We start from the raw sequence: 15576 nt of genomic DNA, 5'->3' as shown, positions 1-15576 counted from the left end.
ACCCCTATGTCACACTCATCCACTGGCCTATACAAGAGGTATATAATTCAAATTCAAAATTTACCACCTTTTTCATTCAAATATTGCCTCCCACCTTTTTCATTCAAATATTGCCTCTTGCCCACACCGCTTTTTCTCTCACCTCCCACCTCCGACCAGGGCTATATTTAGCCGCCAAATTCAGTGCCAAATTCAGCGTAGGTCCTTCATCTCACCTCCCAATTCCCACCAGTGCTATATTTAGCACTTGGCTAAACTTAGCGTAGATCCTTGGGATCAGCTCATCCATCGCATCTTACAGCCCACTCATGCTATTTTTGGCTTACCTTCCTAAATTTGGCTCTTTGGTTGTGTCTTTTTGGCTGTCCCCCTCCAACGCAACCATACGCAGCAAGCAAATCGTCCCTCTTGCATAACTTCTCCTCAGCAGCCCCCCCTCCATCAGCGAATTCTCCTGCAGCAGCCCCTCCATCAACGATAGCAGCCCCCCCCCTCCATCAATGCCTGCAGCAGCTCCCTCCATCAATGAAATCTCTTGGCAGCTCCCTAGCAAGAGCCTCTCCTTGGATTGCACCAACCAGGTGCAGCGCACCTCTCCTTGCAGCCCATCTCGCACCCTCTTCTTGGATCGCATCACTCCCAACAGCACCCTCTCTTTGATCGCATCTCTCCCAGCAGCCCTTCTTCCAGTTGCGCCTCACTTTCTCTGGCAGCCTGCAGCAAATCGCCTCTTCCTCATAGGCGGCCTGGGAAGGTCCTTGGAACGCTTCTCCCTCTTGGACAGTCTGCTGCAAATTGCCACCTCGCTGCCCTCTCGAACTCAGCTCCTTCTTCTGATCTGCCCTTCTCTGCTCAAATTTTCTCTCTATCTCTTACTTTGCCATATAGGTCTCTTCCTCGTCTCCCTAGTACTCCTGCTTCCTCTGCTCAAATTTTCTCTCTATCTCTTACTTCGCCATATAGGTCTCTTCCTCGTCTCCACAGTACTCCGTGCTTCTCCATCAGCTCCCCTTCTCATCGCCATCACTCCCCCTCTTGTTATCACCCGCCCCACTCTCTCGTTATCTCTCAGCAGGCCTTGCCAACACCTCGACAGCAGCTCCCCTTCCTCGTCATCAGCTCACCTTCCTTGTCATCAGCTCACCTTCCTGCTTCAGCTCACCTCTTGATTCGAAATCAGCTCCCCTTCCTTTCTTGCCTTCCCTTCTTGCCTCGTTATCAGCTCCCCTTCCTTTCCTTCCCTTCTTGCCTCGTCATCAGCTCCCCTTCCTTTCCTCCTTGCCTCGTCATCAGCTCACCTTCCTCGTCATCAGCTCACCTTCCTGCTTCAGCTCACCTCCTGATTCGAAATCAGCTCCCCTTCCCTTCCTGCCTTCCCTTCTTGCCTCGTCATCAGCTCCCGTTCCTTTCCTTCCCTTCTTGCCTCGTCATCAGCTCCCCTTCCTTTCCTCCTTCTTGCCTCATCATCAACTCACCTTCCTGCTTCAGCTCACCTCCTGATTCGAAACCAGCTCCCCTTCTTTTCCTGCTTCCCTTCTTGCCTCGTCATCAGCTCACCTTCCTGCTTTGTCATTAGCTCTCCTTCCTTTCCTGATTTCCTTCCTTGCTTCGTCATCAGCTCACCTTCCTGCTGTTGGAATATGGAAGCAAGAACTAGAACTAGAAACTGGAAATGAAATAACAAGACTGAAAGACTAGAAATACCTTGAGAAGAGTGTAGACAAGACACAAGCTAGACTGATAGATTAGAATGATGTGACCCATTGAATATATGGGCCAAAGTACAAGACATAAAGCAAGAGTGCTTATGGGATAATTGTAGAAGTGCCACATGGCACACACTCAAGACATAAAGACTAGACTTAGACTTAGACAAATGTAGACTAGGAAATAGTACACTTAGTGTGCACTTATCTCCAACACCCTCCTTAAGTGGACACTAGGAGTAAGACAGAAAGACAAGACTAGAAGACAGACTGATAGACTGATAGACAAGATAGAAAACATGACAGACAAATGATCCTGAGACACCCCTCCTCAAGTGATATCCTCATATGGGTCCACAAGGGTAAGGACAAGATGGATCTAAAACACAGTCAGATTGATAGACAAATAGAAAGACCAAGACACTAGAACCCCTTGACCTACATCATCGGTGGTCAAGGTGGTAGACAAAACATAGAAGTAATCAGAAAGCCCACTTCTCATCATGTGAGGAAGGAACAGCAGGATCAGCTGATGGAGATGTTGTAGCAACATGGGCTGAGGTAGATGCAGGGGTGGATGTAGAGGTTTTGGAGTAGCAGTCCCTCTCCCGGTGATTATCACGGCCACAAATGGTGCATGGATGAGCCTTGAAACAGTCCTTCTCCATATGATTAGTTTTGCCACAATGGGTGCAAGGCTTTCTTACCTTAGAACTTCCTTTCTTTGCTAAAAATGCAGTGTCAGTTACCTTTCGTTGTTGAGTTCTTTCTTCCTCTTGGAGAGCATTGATGATACCCTCAAGAGAAGGATTATTATGATACTTGAAGGTAGTGACAAGAGTATCATAGGAGTCAGGTAAGCTTTTGAGAAGCACAGCAATAGCAATATCTTCGGAGATGGGAGACTTAACTGACGCAAGCTGAACCATAAGACTGCGAAGATAATTAACATGAGAGGCTATAGTAGCTCCTTCCTGCATATGTAGATCAAAGAATGAGATCATAAGTGCAATTTTAGAGTTTTTAGATCGGGCTCCAAAAAGAGTATCCAGAGTGATCCATGCTTGAGGAGCAGACTGTATGTCGGAGATGTGATGAATGTAATCATCTCCAAGGCCGAGCAATATGATAGCATAGGCTTTGTCGTTCTTGGCAGCAACAACTTGCTCAGATGGACCTTCGGGAGCATCACGGTGAACAATGTCCCAAAGGCCTTCTTTCATAAGATGGCACTTGATTTTGATCTGCCAAGTATGAAAGTTGGACCCATTGAATTTGTCGATAGATATGAGAGAATGAGAGGAGGATGCCATGTGGGAAGGTCTTACCTCTTGCTAGGATGCAAGGGCAGTGTCTATTCCCTTACAATATTGTAGAAATAAATGAGAAGAAGAGATCCCAGAAGCCAGTTCTCTCACCACTTTGTCAGGGCCATAGCATATGACAGCCCATCGAAGCAGGAGGAGCCAGCAGTTTGCAGATATGAGGATTAAAAAAGACTGCTCAGCAAACTGAAAGAGACAATGTACAGTACCTTAGCAAGAACTGAATGCAGAACTGAATGCAGGTTGGGCAGAGATAAAAAAGCTTCAGCTCCTCCTTTATTTCGAACAGAAAAGGTACGGGCAGCAGCTTCAGAAAGTCGTGGGCAGCTCCTTCAGCTCACGAAATCAGGACAGAAATGGCAGGCAGATCTGCAGCAGTAGAGGCCACCTGAACTGGTACAACGGGTGCAGGTACAGCACTGGTACAACGGGTGCAGGTACGTACGGACAACGTCGAAGTACAGACGGCGTACGGTCAGCGGAGTACGGACGCCTGTACGGACGGCGCTGATCTGTCAGGAGCGACAGCAGGAGCGGGTGCAGAAGTGACAGCAGGTTTGCACAGATCTGGAGCTCAGATCTGGCAGAAATGATGCGCAGATCTGGAGCAGAAACACACAGATCTGTCGCGTAGATTTGGAGCGCAATGGCGGGGCAGAAAGAGGGGAAAATGTGAAGAGGGAGCGCAGATCTGCAGCGGGAGAGAGATCTGAGAAAAGGCAGACTGAGGGGAGAGAAGAGGAAGAAGAGGGATCAACCTAGCTCTGATACCATGTTGGAATATGGAAGCAAGAACTAGAACTAGAAACTGGAAATGAAATAACAAGACTGAAAGACTAGAAATACCTTGAGAAGAGTGTAGACAAGACACAAGCTAGACTGATAGATTAGAATGATGTGACCCATTGAATATATGGGCCAAAGTACAAGACATAAAGCAAGAGTGCTTATGGGATAATTGTAGAAGTGCCACATGGCACACACTCAAGACATAAAGACTAGACTTAGACTTAGACAAATGTAGACTAGGAAATAGTACACTTAGTGTGCACTTATCTCCAACACCTGCTTCGTCATCAGCTCTCCTTCCTTTCCTGATTTCCTTCCTTGCTTCGTCATCAGCTCACCTTCCTGCTTTGTCATCAGCTTCTACCATCAGCTTCTACTTCACATCTTGTTCCTTCTTCATGCACGAGAAGACCTCACCCATGCCTACAGACTCTACAGCAGGGCCGACTACATCAGCCAGGCCGACTTCATCAGCAGAGCTAACTTCAACAGAGCTAACTTCATCAGCAAGGCCAACTTCATCAGTAGGGCCGACTTCATTAGTAGGGCCGACTTCATCTGTGATGCATCCCCATCTTGGTTCGGACATCACTATCATCTCGGATGGAGAGCCACCGCAATCAAGACAGTAGCGGGAGGTTCTTTCCCACTCTCAGAGCTCTAGTGCCTCTTCTTCCGACCATGGGGGCTCAGATTACACCCCCTCTGCACGGAGACCACATTCGGAAGGGTCGGGTGGGCCAACAGAGATACAGAGCCCTTCGATAACCACCCCTCCTCTCTCCCACATTCGGGTTATGTTTAAACCTCTTCTGGATCCAAACCTCAAACTATCCTCAGTGTTGACATCTTCACAGATCCAGACCCTTTGTCTAACTGAGTTCGACAAGGTCATCTTCCCTCTTGTGGATGTGGAACTGTGTACAGAATTCATCAGATATTATGACTCTGTCACAGACACTTTTGAGTTCATGGGCTCCAGGCAACTTCTCACATCCAATTTGGTCTCACAGTACATGGGGCTCCCTGCTCTCCCTATTCAGCCTCATTCTGACGATTCACCACATCTCCTTTCATTCCTATCACAGTGCAAACCCAACAGGAAGGGATATGATTGCAAAAAGGTTTTGGAAGGTGGAAGCAGAGAAGCAGTGATCACTCGCTACTTCTTCACTCGCTTCTATTCAGCACCCGGGCATTACTACATCACGAAAGGTATCCGTTCTACTCTCAATGCTCTCTTCACCATCACTCAGTATGATTTTGCATCCCTCTTCTATTCAACATTTCGGGCCACTTTTCGAAATCGCACACACAGAGGCACACACACATGTACTTGTGGATCTCACCTCACCTACCTCTTGCACCAGTGGCGGGCTGCAATGCCTGCACTTTTTCCTCCACCTTCACATACTTCATCTTCTCCTCACCGTCCACCTTCCGCCCCTATGGTTCCCCACTTGAGATCAGCTCCATTGGCTCTTAGTGCGGCCACAGTATCCTTGGCCTCTGCTGCATCAGTCTCTGTCCCCTCTTCCTCTCCAGTCTCCATACCCACTCCCACATCTGCAACACAGGTTTCTGAGCCATCCCCTCTTGAGCCAGCCTCTCGAGCTTTGTCATCCGTTGCTCATGCAGGAGTTGCCAATACATCCATTCCCTTCGAGGCAGATTTTGATTTCCCTGATGATGTTCTTCCGCGGTCTCTCCCGTGCCCTCCTCAGGTCTCACCCACCATGGCATGACATTACCACTTACCTCCCCCGCAGTCATGACCATTCCCCCTCCGATCATCTCATAAGGGTCAGTAGGGTCCAAAGATACGGACATTGGCCCCACAACTCAGGGGGATCCATTGACAGAAGTTATGGCAGCAGGGACCTCTGCCTTGGGATCTCGTGGTGGAGAGGCATCAGAGTGACACAGGTTATTGAACTTGAATCTTACTTTGGGAGCCACTGGTGACGCGAAGACACCACCCCGGGTGTCTCGACAACTGACCCCTGAACCGAGTATGGAGGCTGCTGAACAAGACCTACTGAAAACTCGACCTGGCGAGGTTATTTTTGCTGGGGGTAAGATACCTTTTCAAGCTAATTGTCCTCCACTTTCTCAAAATGATATGTTGGATACCTACTTCGCATCCTCCTCAGGAGATCTATTCACCCATGAGGCCCAGATAGAGGAACAGAGCCAGGAACACAAACGGCTGCTGTATGCATTAAAGCGGAAGCGGTCTCGTGTTTGCATGGAGGAGGAGGACTTGGACCAAATTTTCACACTTCCCTTGCAAGAGACAATGGCTTCCAACAAGAAAGCCATCCCAAGCTCCAAGTTGTTACCTAGACATTGACACACTGGCTCCAGTGGCAGCTCTCGAGGACCTAGAGCAAGAAGGGATGAAAGCAGCCTTCGAGGAATATGGCAAACTCATTGACATGGCTGACCGAATGACCTATCGGGACAGGTATGCATGGGCTAAAAGATCCCTTCGTATGGCTCAGCGCATTATAGATGATAGCTTCATTCAGATGGGTGCCTCCCTCTTTAATACTACGGGTCAGGTTTGCAAGCTTCTGTCACAGAAGCAACACCTCCGCTTGGAACATGAGAAGCAGGTAGCCAGCATGCATAAAGAATTGGATACAACATTACAGGTGAAAGAAGCGGAGTGGGGAGCAACTCTATAGGCAAGGGAGGCTGCGTGGAAAACTCAACAAGACGAGTTTCAGCAGTGTCTTGCAGTGAAGGAGGCAGAGTGGACAGCCAGCAAGAAAGTTTTGGAGGACAATCATTCAGCCCAACAGGCTGATCCAGAGGGAGCTTGCAGCCCTATAGGACAAATACACCTCACTAGCAGAGGACAAGCATACTGTGGATCAATAGGTGGAGGTGGTGTGGAGTCAGATGAAGCAGATTCTCGAGGAGGACCGTCTCCAAGTTTCACATTCCAAGTTGCAAGAGGACTTCCATGGGCTGCAAGCTGAAAATGCTGCTCTCAAATCTCGATGTGATCATTACAGGTCTAGCTACCACAGATATAAATCCAAATACGAGGACATCCGCAACCTCATGGACACAGTCGAGGAAGAGGCAAAGATCAGCCTCGGAACATCAGCACACCCACCACACCCACCCCCTCCCCCTCCCTGACCTTCATCCAGCAAGCAGTAGCTCCTGGATCTTTTAGTTCGGCATTTCTTTTTGCGAGCTCTGTACATTTGGATTTTGCAGCTCTCATGTAAATAAAGGAATTTTGGAGTTGTATGGCCATGAGCCAGTTTTATTTCAGTTTTACAGTTGTAAGGCCATGAGCCCTTTCTTTTCAGTTTTGGGATGTCAGCCACAAGGTCACTTTCTTATTTGTAATTTATACTTAACTTTCTCTCACACAGACCCTCAGTCATTCACCGGGACGGTGAATGATAGTGGCGGGGGATCTGTTGTACTTAAAGTCTCCGGGACTCCCACCAAGAGTCACACCTGGGTCACATCATGGTCACCTTAGCAACATGCCACACACTTTTTTTTTTGTAATGCTTTATATTACTGCATGGGAAACCTCAAAAAAAGGTGAAAACCCACCATGAAGTACAAAAAAGAAAAGTACAAAAGGAACACCTATTTAGAAGAGAAAGGGAATGGAGATAACAAGAAACCAAAAGCCAAAAGAGGAAAATATGAATTTACGCCCTCCAGGTGGCGACATAAGACAATATCCTCGAAAGTGATCCCATGTTGTACCAGAAAAGCATCGAGTGAAGTAGTAGTGCCATCAATAAAATGCAATTTCTTTTGACCTTTGTGAGCAGGAAGGTGAAATTGTTGAATCACCGGGTCAAAAAACTGTTGCAACATGGGATGCATAGCCTCAAGTGTAAAACTGCTTTTTGGTTGAGGAGAAGCATCCTGAGTATCTTGCGCTCTCAAATCCAGTCTATTCCACTGTATCATCATCAACTATATCAAAAGGAGAGAGATCCACCTGCAACTCAAAAGAGTGTGACTCAATAACCAAAGAGGCTAGGTGAGTCAATCAACTGCAACCAAAGGAGATTGAACTAAAGAGGCCTCCTTAGAATCAGAACCATCAACATCAGAAGGCGATGAAACATTGAGAGAAGGAGACGGAGATTCAGGCATACATGTCTCTTCCACTGAAAGAGCTTGGAACGGTTCGACAAAGAAGCGAAGGAGATAGTGAGACCAACTTTTTTCCTTGAGGGTGATGAACCCGTCTCCATTCTTTTTTAATCTTTGGCTTCTGCACTTTATCTGACTGGAGGGGAGTAGAAGGCTGAGGAATATCAAAGGAGCTCGTAACATCAGTAGATGGAGGACAATTTGGAGCAAAATGACCAAGCTAACGACACTTGTAACATGCATTTGGGAAAGAAGCAAAATATAAAGGAATGTGAAAAGGATGTGTGAAACCATAATGTATATTCAAACACGAAAGTACAGGTTGCTCCATATCCCATAAAATGCAAATTTGTACGTCCCTGCTCAAGGCCAAAAATTCTTGCTTTGGGAAGATGCAACACTCTCCCCAAAAGAGTTGCAATAGAGGAAATGTGCAGGAGAAGAGGTATTGGCAAGGTTTTCAAGGTGACCCACACAGGACAATAACGTAGGAGATTCTAGGTCGAATCAAACAAGGGATCCCACGGCGCGCGCGCGCACACATACACACACACGTGGCTTCAAGAACAAATAATAAAGATTGTTGATATGTCCTCCACAACAGATGGGGCTGTTGCATTGAAGGAGGAAGATGGAGGCAATACGACAACTTTAAAAACAAATGCATAGGGGCCTACATTTAGAACTAGTTGCTGAGGTATATGCTGTAAGGTGCTTCTTATATTAGTTCTGTGATATGTAGTTGAGTGTTGGGGGGCCACCGGGGGGGGGATAATGTGTCATTGGATACTTGAGGTAGAAAAAGTTCAAAAGAGGCTCCTCACTAAATTGATGGCTTGAAGGAGACAAGAGCCTATCCCATCCTGTTTCATGCGTCAAAATGTAGAAACTGGAAATATTGGGGCCAAGAGAAACCTGATGTAAAGGTGCTAGAATATAGACTGCCCAAATCAGCCTGGAAAACCAGATCAAAGGTACAGTTTTCTACTATGCTTAAATATTACAGACTGGATGCGCACCAGCAGCAAGAAATGGAATGATAAACAGGGACGTGAAGACTCTTAGTTAAACCACAAAAGGAGACAGATGAAGACTGAAGCTACTGGAAAAGGAAATTGACAACGAACTCGGACAGAAAGAGGTACAGAATTTTCTGTATGAAAAATGTCCCAAGACAATAAAAAGGAGCAGATGATTCTTTCAATAGGATCTCATAATTGGAGGTGGTACTGAACCCTATCCTTGGAGGTATCAGACAGGAAGCTCCCCTCAGAGGAAAAATATCCCCAGTTAATAACAAATAACTTGTTGGAGATTGATCTTCATAGGGGTCAAATGCATGGTTAGCACACGTAGTGCATGGCAGCCACGTGGCCTATCCAATTAGGGCAAGTCTCTATGAAACCATGATGGCGGTGTGTCGAGATGCTTCAGTGAGAAAGGTTCGCGAATGAGAAAAATAGCTCTCCGATGAGAGTCGGTTCTAATGTATGATCAGCTTAGTCGTATAGGGTTCTAGCAGTTGTTGTGTGTGTGAGTCTATCTTGTATTGCAGCAACAAACTCAGTAGAGGTGCGCTGCTGTCCAGAAGGTCGTAGGTCTCTTAGTTCATTTCATTAAAGTTGCAGTTTATATTGTGTGAAATGCTTCTATCATTGATGTGAACTGTGTATTACGAAAGAGCAACGATTTTACATAACTGACCTGTCCTGCTTACACATACAGTAAAGGTTCAATGAGATTATGCCATACCCGAGTGGGATTTCTTCAAACCTCCTCTAGCTGGGACTAAACATGTTATTGGACAGGTTCAAGAGCAAATTGGATAGGTCGGTAGGATTCTAGGCTAGCCTTGCTTGAAGGAAAATGGCTCTCAACCATTGCATATATCCTATTTCCATTTTTATCTGACTTTTTGGCCTCCCCCCTAAAAGGCTTAAACAAGTTTACTAACTCTGCTGATCTTTCGTTGGAAGGGAGAAAAATAGGAAGAAGATCTCTTGTTAGGTGGTAGCTTTGCACAATACCCAAGGAGAAAGGAGGGTTTGGAGTGGTTGGCGTTCAGAATGCAGCTCAAAAGCTAGCTGCTTCCTGGACCATAAAGGCTGCTATCAACAAAGAGGAGATGTGGATCCACCTGCTTTTGAGAAATTGGGATTAGGTGAAACTCATGAGAGAGACCAGGTGGAAGCACTTTCCCTATCTCTCAGCTATATGACATCCCGAACCTTGTTCAACTAAGGGAAGCACTATATGGAGATCTATTTGGTCTTCTTTTTTTTTTTTTTCATGAAAGAGACTTCTATTAAGTAAGAGAACAAACCCGTGAGAGCAAGCTCAAAGCGGAATACATCATGAAATCATGAGGATAAATAAAACCCCCTCAGAGTGAGGTGGAAAAAAACCAAGGCTAAGGCTGAAAGTGCCAACTCAACCCTGTAGTAGTCTCAGAGAAGAAAGGAGAATCCTTCCATTCCCTGAAGAAAGAAGCCCTCCTTGCACGGGAGTCTCCCTGCATACTCGTCCATACGGCCATCAAAGTATGTACGGTTTCTGTCCAGATAGTAGCCAATGTGTGCGAGGGATGAACTTGAGTACCCTCCAAAGCCTCTGTGCATCTGGCTCTCCAGATATGCCAGGATGCTATGCTCACTAAGAAGTATCCACAAAGGCATGTACAGCTGTAAAAGGAAGGTATCGTACCACATCCAACGAACAGGACTCAATCTGATGACGTCAAACTGAAATGGCCTGAGAGGAGTCAAATCTCTCATAGAATACCTGAGGCCCTGTAAGAGAAAGCCAAGCCACTGAGCCCCATGTCATAAAGAATGGGGAGTGGGCAAAGTGACTGAAAATCCTGGCTACCCCCATCCAAATCATCCTCGCCTGTCTGCAATCCCATAAGCAATGCTGAATAGTCTCTGAAGCAAAGAGGCAACGAGGGCAAGTAGGGTTGGCGGCTCCGAACCTGGATCTCCAAAGGTTCACTGCAATCCCACCATGGATAGAGAGCCAAAAGAAGATAGTGATCTTTCTATTCCTGTGGGATTTCCAGAGTCTCCTCCAGAAGCACCTCTACAGATCCGCAGTGATATCAAATGTCTCCCAATGAGGAACTCTGGAAGGTCTCCAACCTCTACTACTGAGCTGAAATCTCGTGGCATTACTAACCGTGTAACAAAAGAAGGGGATGCTCTTCTCTCGATGCCCTGTGTCAATCCACTCCCACTCTCCGGGGTCCCACTGCAAATACCTAAAGGAAACTCCCTCATAGAGCCAAAGCCTCCAAGACCTGGAGGAGAGTAGCCGGGGGTCTGGGTCTAGGAACCACACTGAATCTGATCCCTGCACCAAAAGACCTACAACCCTGATAGGCTGAAAAGCAGACTCAAGCAAGATGTCCTCTGTGGACCTGAGCAATCTGCCACCATCGTGCACACTAAAAACTAAAGCATCCTCATGTGCATCTCGAAAGGGCAAAACCTGAAGCGGAACACCGCCTCTCGTAAAAGTATCTGCCCAAGTGGAGCTAGTGAGTGGCATATCATCTGTGTCTACCCAAACCTCTTGAAGGCCTGCCTCAATCTGCAAGATCCTCCCTGCACTCTCTCTGAGATGTCCTGTCAACCTTGATTTGGTCTCCTCTAGAAGCCTGCGGAAAGCTTTCCAAGACCCCATAGATGATGCAGATCCCCTCTCCCACCTAGACCACTGCATGTAGAGTGAGGCACCCAGTGGTCTGCCATGATCATCTAAAATACTGTCATTCCACATGGTGGGTTGCCTATCAATCTCTTCACGAGAGAAAGGAGGAACCCTCCGAAGAGTCCTCCTGAAACTGGCCCAAGCTTTCAGAATGGCAACCATGAGAGGGGACGAAGGTGATCTGAGGTGTGCTGTGGTGAAGATCCACCTAATACTGCTCATCCAGTCTCCTCTTGAAGAAGGTGTGCACCTCTGTATGCTGCTAATAAGAAAGACCTTCCACGGTTCCATAAGTCCTCGCACCACCATCTTGCATAGTAAAGCTCTACACTGTAAATCTGGATCAATAATATCGAGTCCCCCTTCCTGTGTAGGGAGGATGAGGGTCTCCCAAGCCACCCTGGCTAAGGCATCTGATGTGCCATCAAGCCCACTCCAAAGAAAGTTTCTGATCGGTCTCCTGAGCTGAATGATGCAGTCCGTGGCCAAGAGGACCTGGTTGACCACCACAACTCTAGAGGCAAGATCCAGCTTGGCTGAGCTCCAAAAAAAGGAGCTTCCTCTTGATGCTCTCCAACACGGGAGCAAACTGCTGCATGGAAGAAATATCCATGCCGACCTGGCAGCCCAAATACCTGATAGGCACACCCCTCTGAACCCAAGTGAATCCTATGTCAAGGCCCCAAACTGGAGTGTCCTCATCACTGATCCAAAAGCCATTGGATTTATGCCAATTTATCTGCGCCCCTGCCGCCAAGCAAAATAAATCCAATGCTGTCCTGAAAGAAGTGAGCGTCTGTGTCATCTGCCAACTCACTGTCAAGTAGCTCCTCTTCCCTTCTGATGGGAAGTCTCAGCCCAAAGATGTCAGCTTGAGATCTAACATAGATACTCATAGCTTCGGCCACGAACAAAAAAAGGAAAGGAGCAAGGGGGCATCCCTGATGGATTGATCTCGAAATTTGAAATCTTTCACTCCTTACCCCACCAATAAGTACCTGGCTGTGGGCTGATCTGTACAAAGAGGAAACACCTTTGATCCAAGCATCAGTAAAGCCAAAACGTAGAAAGGTGCCCTCCAAAAAACCCCAATCTACTTTGTCATAAGCTTTCTCAAAATCCAAAAGTAGAATGGCTAGATTCTGGCCACTCTGCATGGCCCACTCTGAAGCTTCCTAGAAAGAGAAAATGTTATCAAAAATGCTTCTGCCATGCACAAATCCCGTCTACGTGTCATGAATAAGATCAGGGAGAAGGGGATGCAATCGGAGGCTGATTGCCTTGGCCAAAATCTTGTAACAAGTCCCCAGAAGTGTGATAGGCCTCCACTGGGACACTAAATTTCTGCAACCTCCTTTCGGGATAAGGTGGATGAGACCCTCTGTAAGCGACTTAGGCATCTCGCCAGAGTCCCAAATGGCCTGCAGGGCTGAAGTAATGTAGTCTCCAATCATATCCCAAAATGCAATGAAAAAAGAAAGGGTGAGGCCATCCGAACCTGGGCAGTTGCCCTTGTGAAGGGCTGAAAGTGCAATCCTGAACTCTGTGTTGGTGAAAGGTGCATCGAGCAAAACATGCATTTCCGGATTGACCAACAAAGGGATGCTCTGCCAAATAGCCTGCCTAGCAACCTCTCTATCCTGTGTCTTAGGATCAGCAGTAAGAAGGGTGGCATAAAAGTCTGAAGCTATGCGTAAGACATCATCAGGCTCTGTCTGTAAAACCCCATGTGAGTCAATATGCTTGGGATACACTCTCTCTACTATGTCTAGGGCCAAGAGTAGAGAAAAAGTGTTTATTGACTCTACCACCCATCTGAATCCATAAGGACTCCCGTGCATGAAAGGCATACTTTGCTCTCTAATCAAGCAATATCTGCTGATGAGCCCTTGCTGCAGCAAGGCACTCCTGAATCCAAGCACCTGAAGGCCATTTCTGCTCTTCCCTCTGCAAAGCTGCCAATTGCTGGCGAACACCAATCTCACGTTTGAGAATATCTCGTTTCCTGGTACAAGCAACTGAGAGGTACAAGTCGCTAATACCAGAAAGGGCAGCAGCTACATGTGATGGATATGGCTGCCCACCCTGGACATGAGAAACCCATATCTGCAGGGCTGCCTCTGTAAGGTCCTCCTCTGTGTACAAGGCATCTGGAATCTTGATGCTGGGAGACTGGCCTCTCAAGTGAGGCTCTGAGATAGCCAGCACAACAGGAAAGTGGTCTGAAGTGGAAACCCCAGTAGCAATGCATATCGATCCACCTCTGTATGGTGCCGAATCATCTACATAGAATCTGTCAATGCGTGCATGAATAGGCATCTGTTGCCTCCTGTTCAACCAAGAGAACATGAGGTACTGTGGCTGAATAAGAAAGGCATCGTCCAACCAAGTATCTCTACCACAGAAGTGAAAAAGGAAGGCATCCCAAGCTGCTCTCTCCAAAGAGTGAAGTCCTTCTCTACCCCCTTTTTTTGTCTGACGGTAACTCAACCATCTTAAAGTCACCTCCAATCACCCCTGAATCCGCAATGGGGGCCCAGGAGAGCAAATCCTTCCACATAAGGACACGTTCCCCTCTAATGTTGGAGGCATACAGGTTAAGGAAACCAACCTTACGCCCTCCAATCAAAAGAATAATCCACTGAGCTCTAGAGGGAATAATGACTCCGTGTCCAACAACTAAGGGGAGAACTGACTGCGAAACTGAAATAGAAGTGCCCCCCCTGGTGCCCAAGGCCGGTGACCAAAAAGTATGGCCAGAAAGCACCTTGCCTGACTTGGCACAATCTCTAGAATCCAGTTTGTGCTCTTGAATAAGTAAGATATCAATGGAACCCCCAATAACACTTGGATGGAAGCCGGACCAACTGTCTAGGGCGGCGATGTGGGACGCCACCTAGGCCCTGTATGTTCCAACTAATAATCCTCATCGACAGGAGGATGTAGAGTGGAACACCTTACCCGACCTAGCGGGCACAAACTCCTCTGGGAAATTTGAATCCTCTGCCAAGGCTGAAAATGAGTTCCTGTGAAGCAAGCCAGACACCGGAGTGCGAAGGATCCCTTCTGAGGGAAGAGGATCAATAGTGTAAACCATCCCCTTCCCCCTATCCAAGGGAGGAAGTGAGGACTGCTCTTGATCCTGTGTCTACCCAGCCGCGGAGACCTCTACTGCCTCAAGGAGAGTGTCTGGCACCACTGGTTCTAGGGAAGAAGCTGCAACCAGGGAGGAGGTCGAAGCTTCAGTGTCTCGGACTGTGCGAGGTGAGACTAGAGGGATAGCTCGAGGTGAAGCAGAGTCCACTAGTGTACCCTCGTGAACTGAAGGAGGGATCTGCACACGAGCCGGAACCCACTGGAATGCGTCACGTGCCCCTGAGGTAGGTGGAGGTCGAGGAGTAGGTTATGGACCTGTACCACCCCCATGTCGAGGCCGAGGAGTAGGTGCTGGACCTGTACCACCGCCATCCTGAGGAGGACCGCCATGCGGAGGTCGAGGAGCAGGTGCTGGATCTGTACCACTCCTCTCTCGAGGCCAAGGAGAAAGTGCTGGACCTGTACCACCCCCCTGTCAAGGCCGTGGGGCGGTAGCTATACTAGAGGGCTTCTTGGGCCTTTTCTTCTTCCTGGGGCAATCCCTTGCAAAGTGTCCAATGGTCCTGCATATCCTGCACTGGTCCTGTCTGCCTGAAATCTCTACTCTCTGGTGAAAAAAGGAACCATCCGGGCGCTGGATCATAACATGGTCCATCTTGAGGTTAGGATCCTTACAAAGGACCCTAACTCTAGGTACCCCATCAGCCTTGGTTTCCTCTGCTGCAGTCAATGGCAATCCAAGGAGGGGTGGGATCTGAGCAACCGCGCCAAAATGCTCCCCAATAACAGAAAGAAGTCGATGGTAAACC

General features: G+C 47.6%; 1 protein-coding gene across 1 annotated transcript in view; it reads left to right on the top strand.

The window, feature by feature from the left end:
• Positions 1–15576, top strand: part of LOC147897080 (uncharacterized) — a 116171-nt gene that overhangs the window by 68546 nt on the left and 32049 nt on the right. The gene's annotated exons all lie outside the window — the stretch shown is intronic.

This window comes from Dipteris shenzhenensis, chromosome 11 (genome assembly GCF_047967505.1).
Source record: "Dipteris shenzhenensis isolate YYH24624 ecotype China chromosome 11, Dip_SZ_1.0, whole genome shotgun sequence".
Taxonomy (NCBI): domain Eukaryota; kingdom Viridiplantae; phylum Streptophyta; class Polypodiopsida; order Gleicheniales; family Dipteridaceae; genus Dipteris; species Dipteris shenzhenensis.
This window is presented reverse-complemented; position numbering and strand designations above follow the sequence as displayed.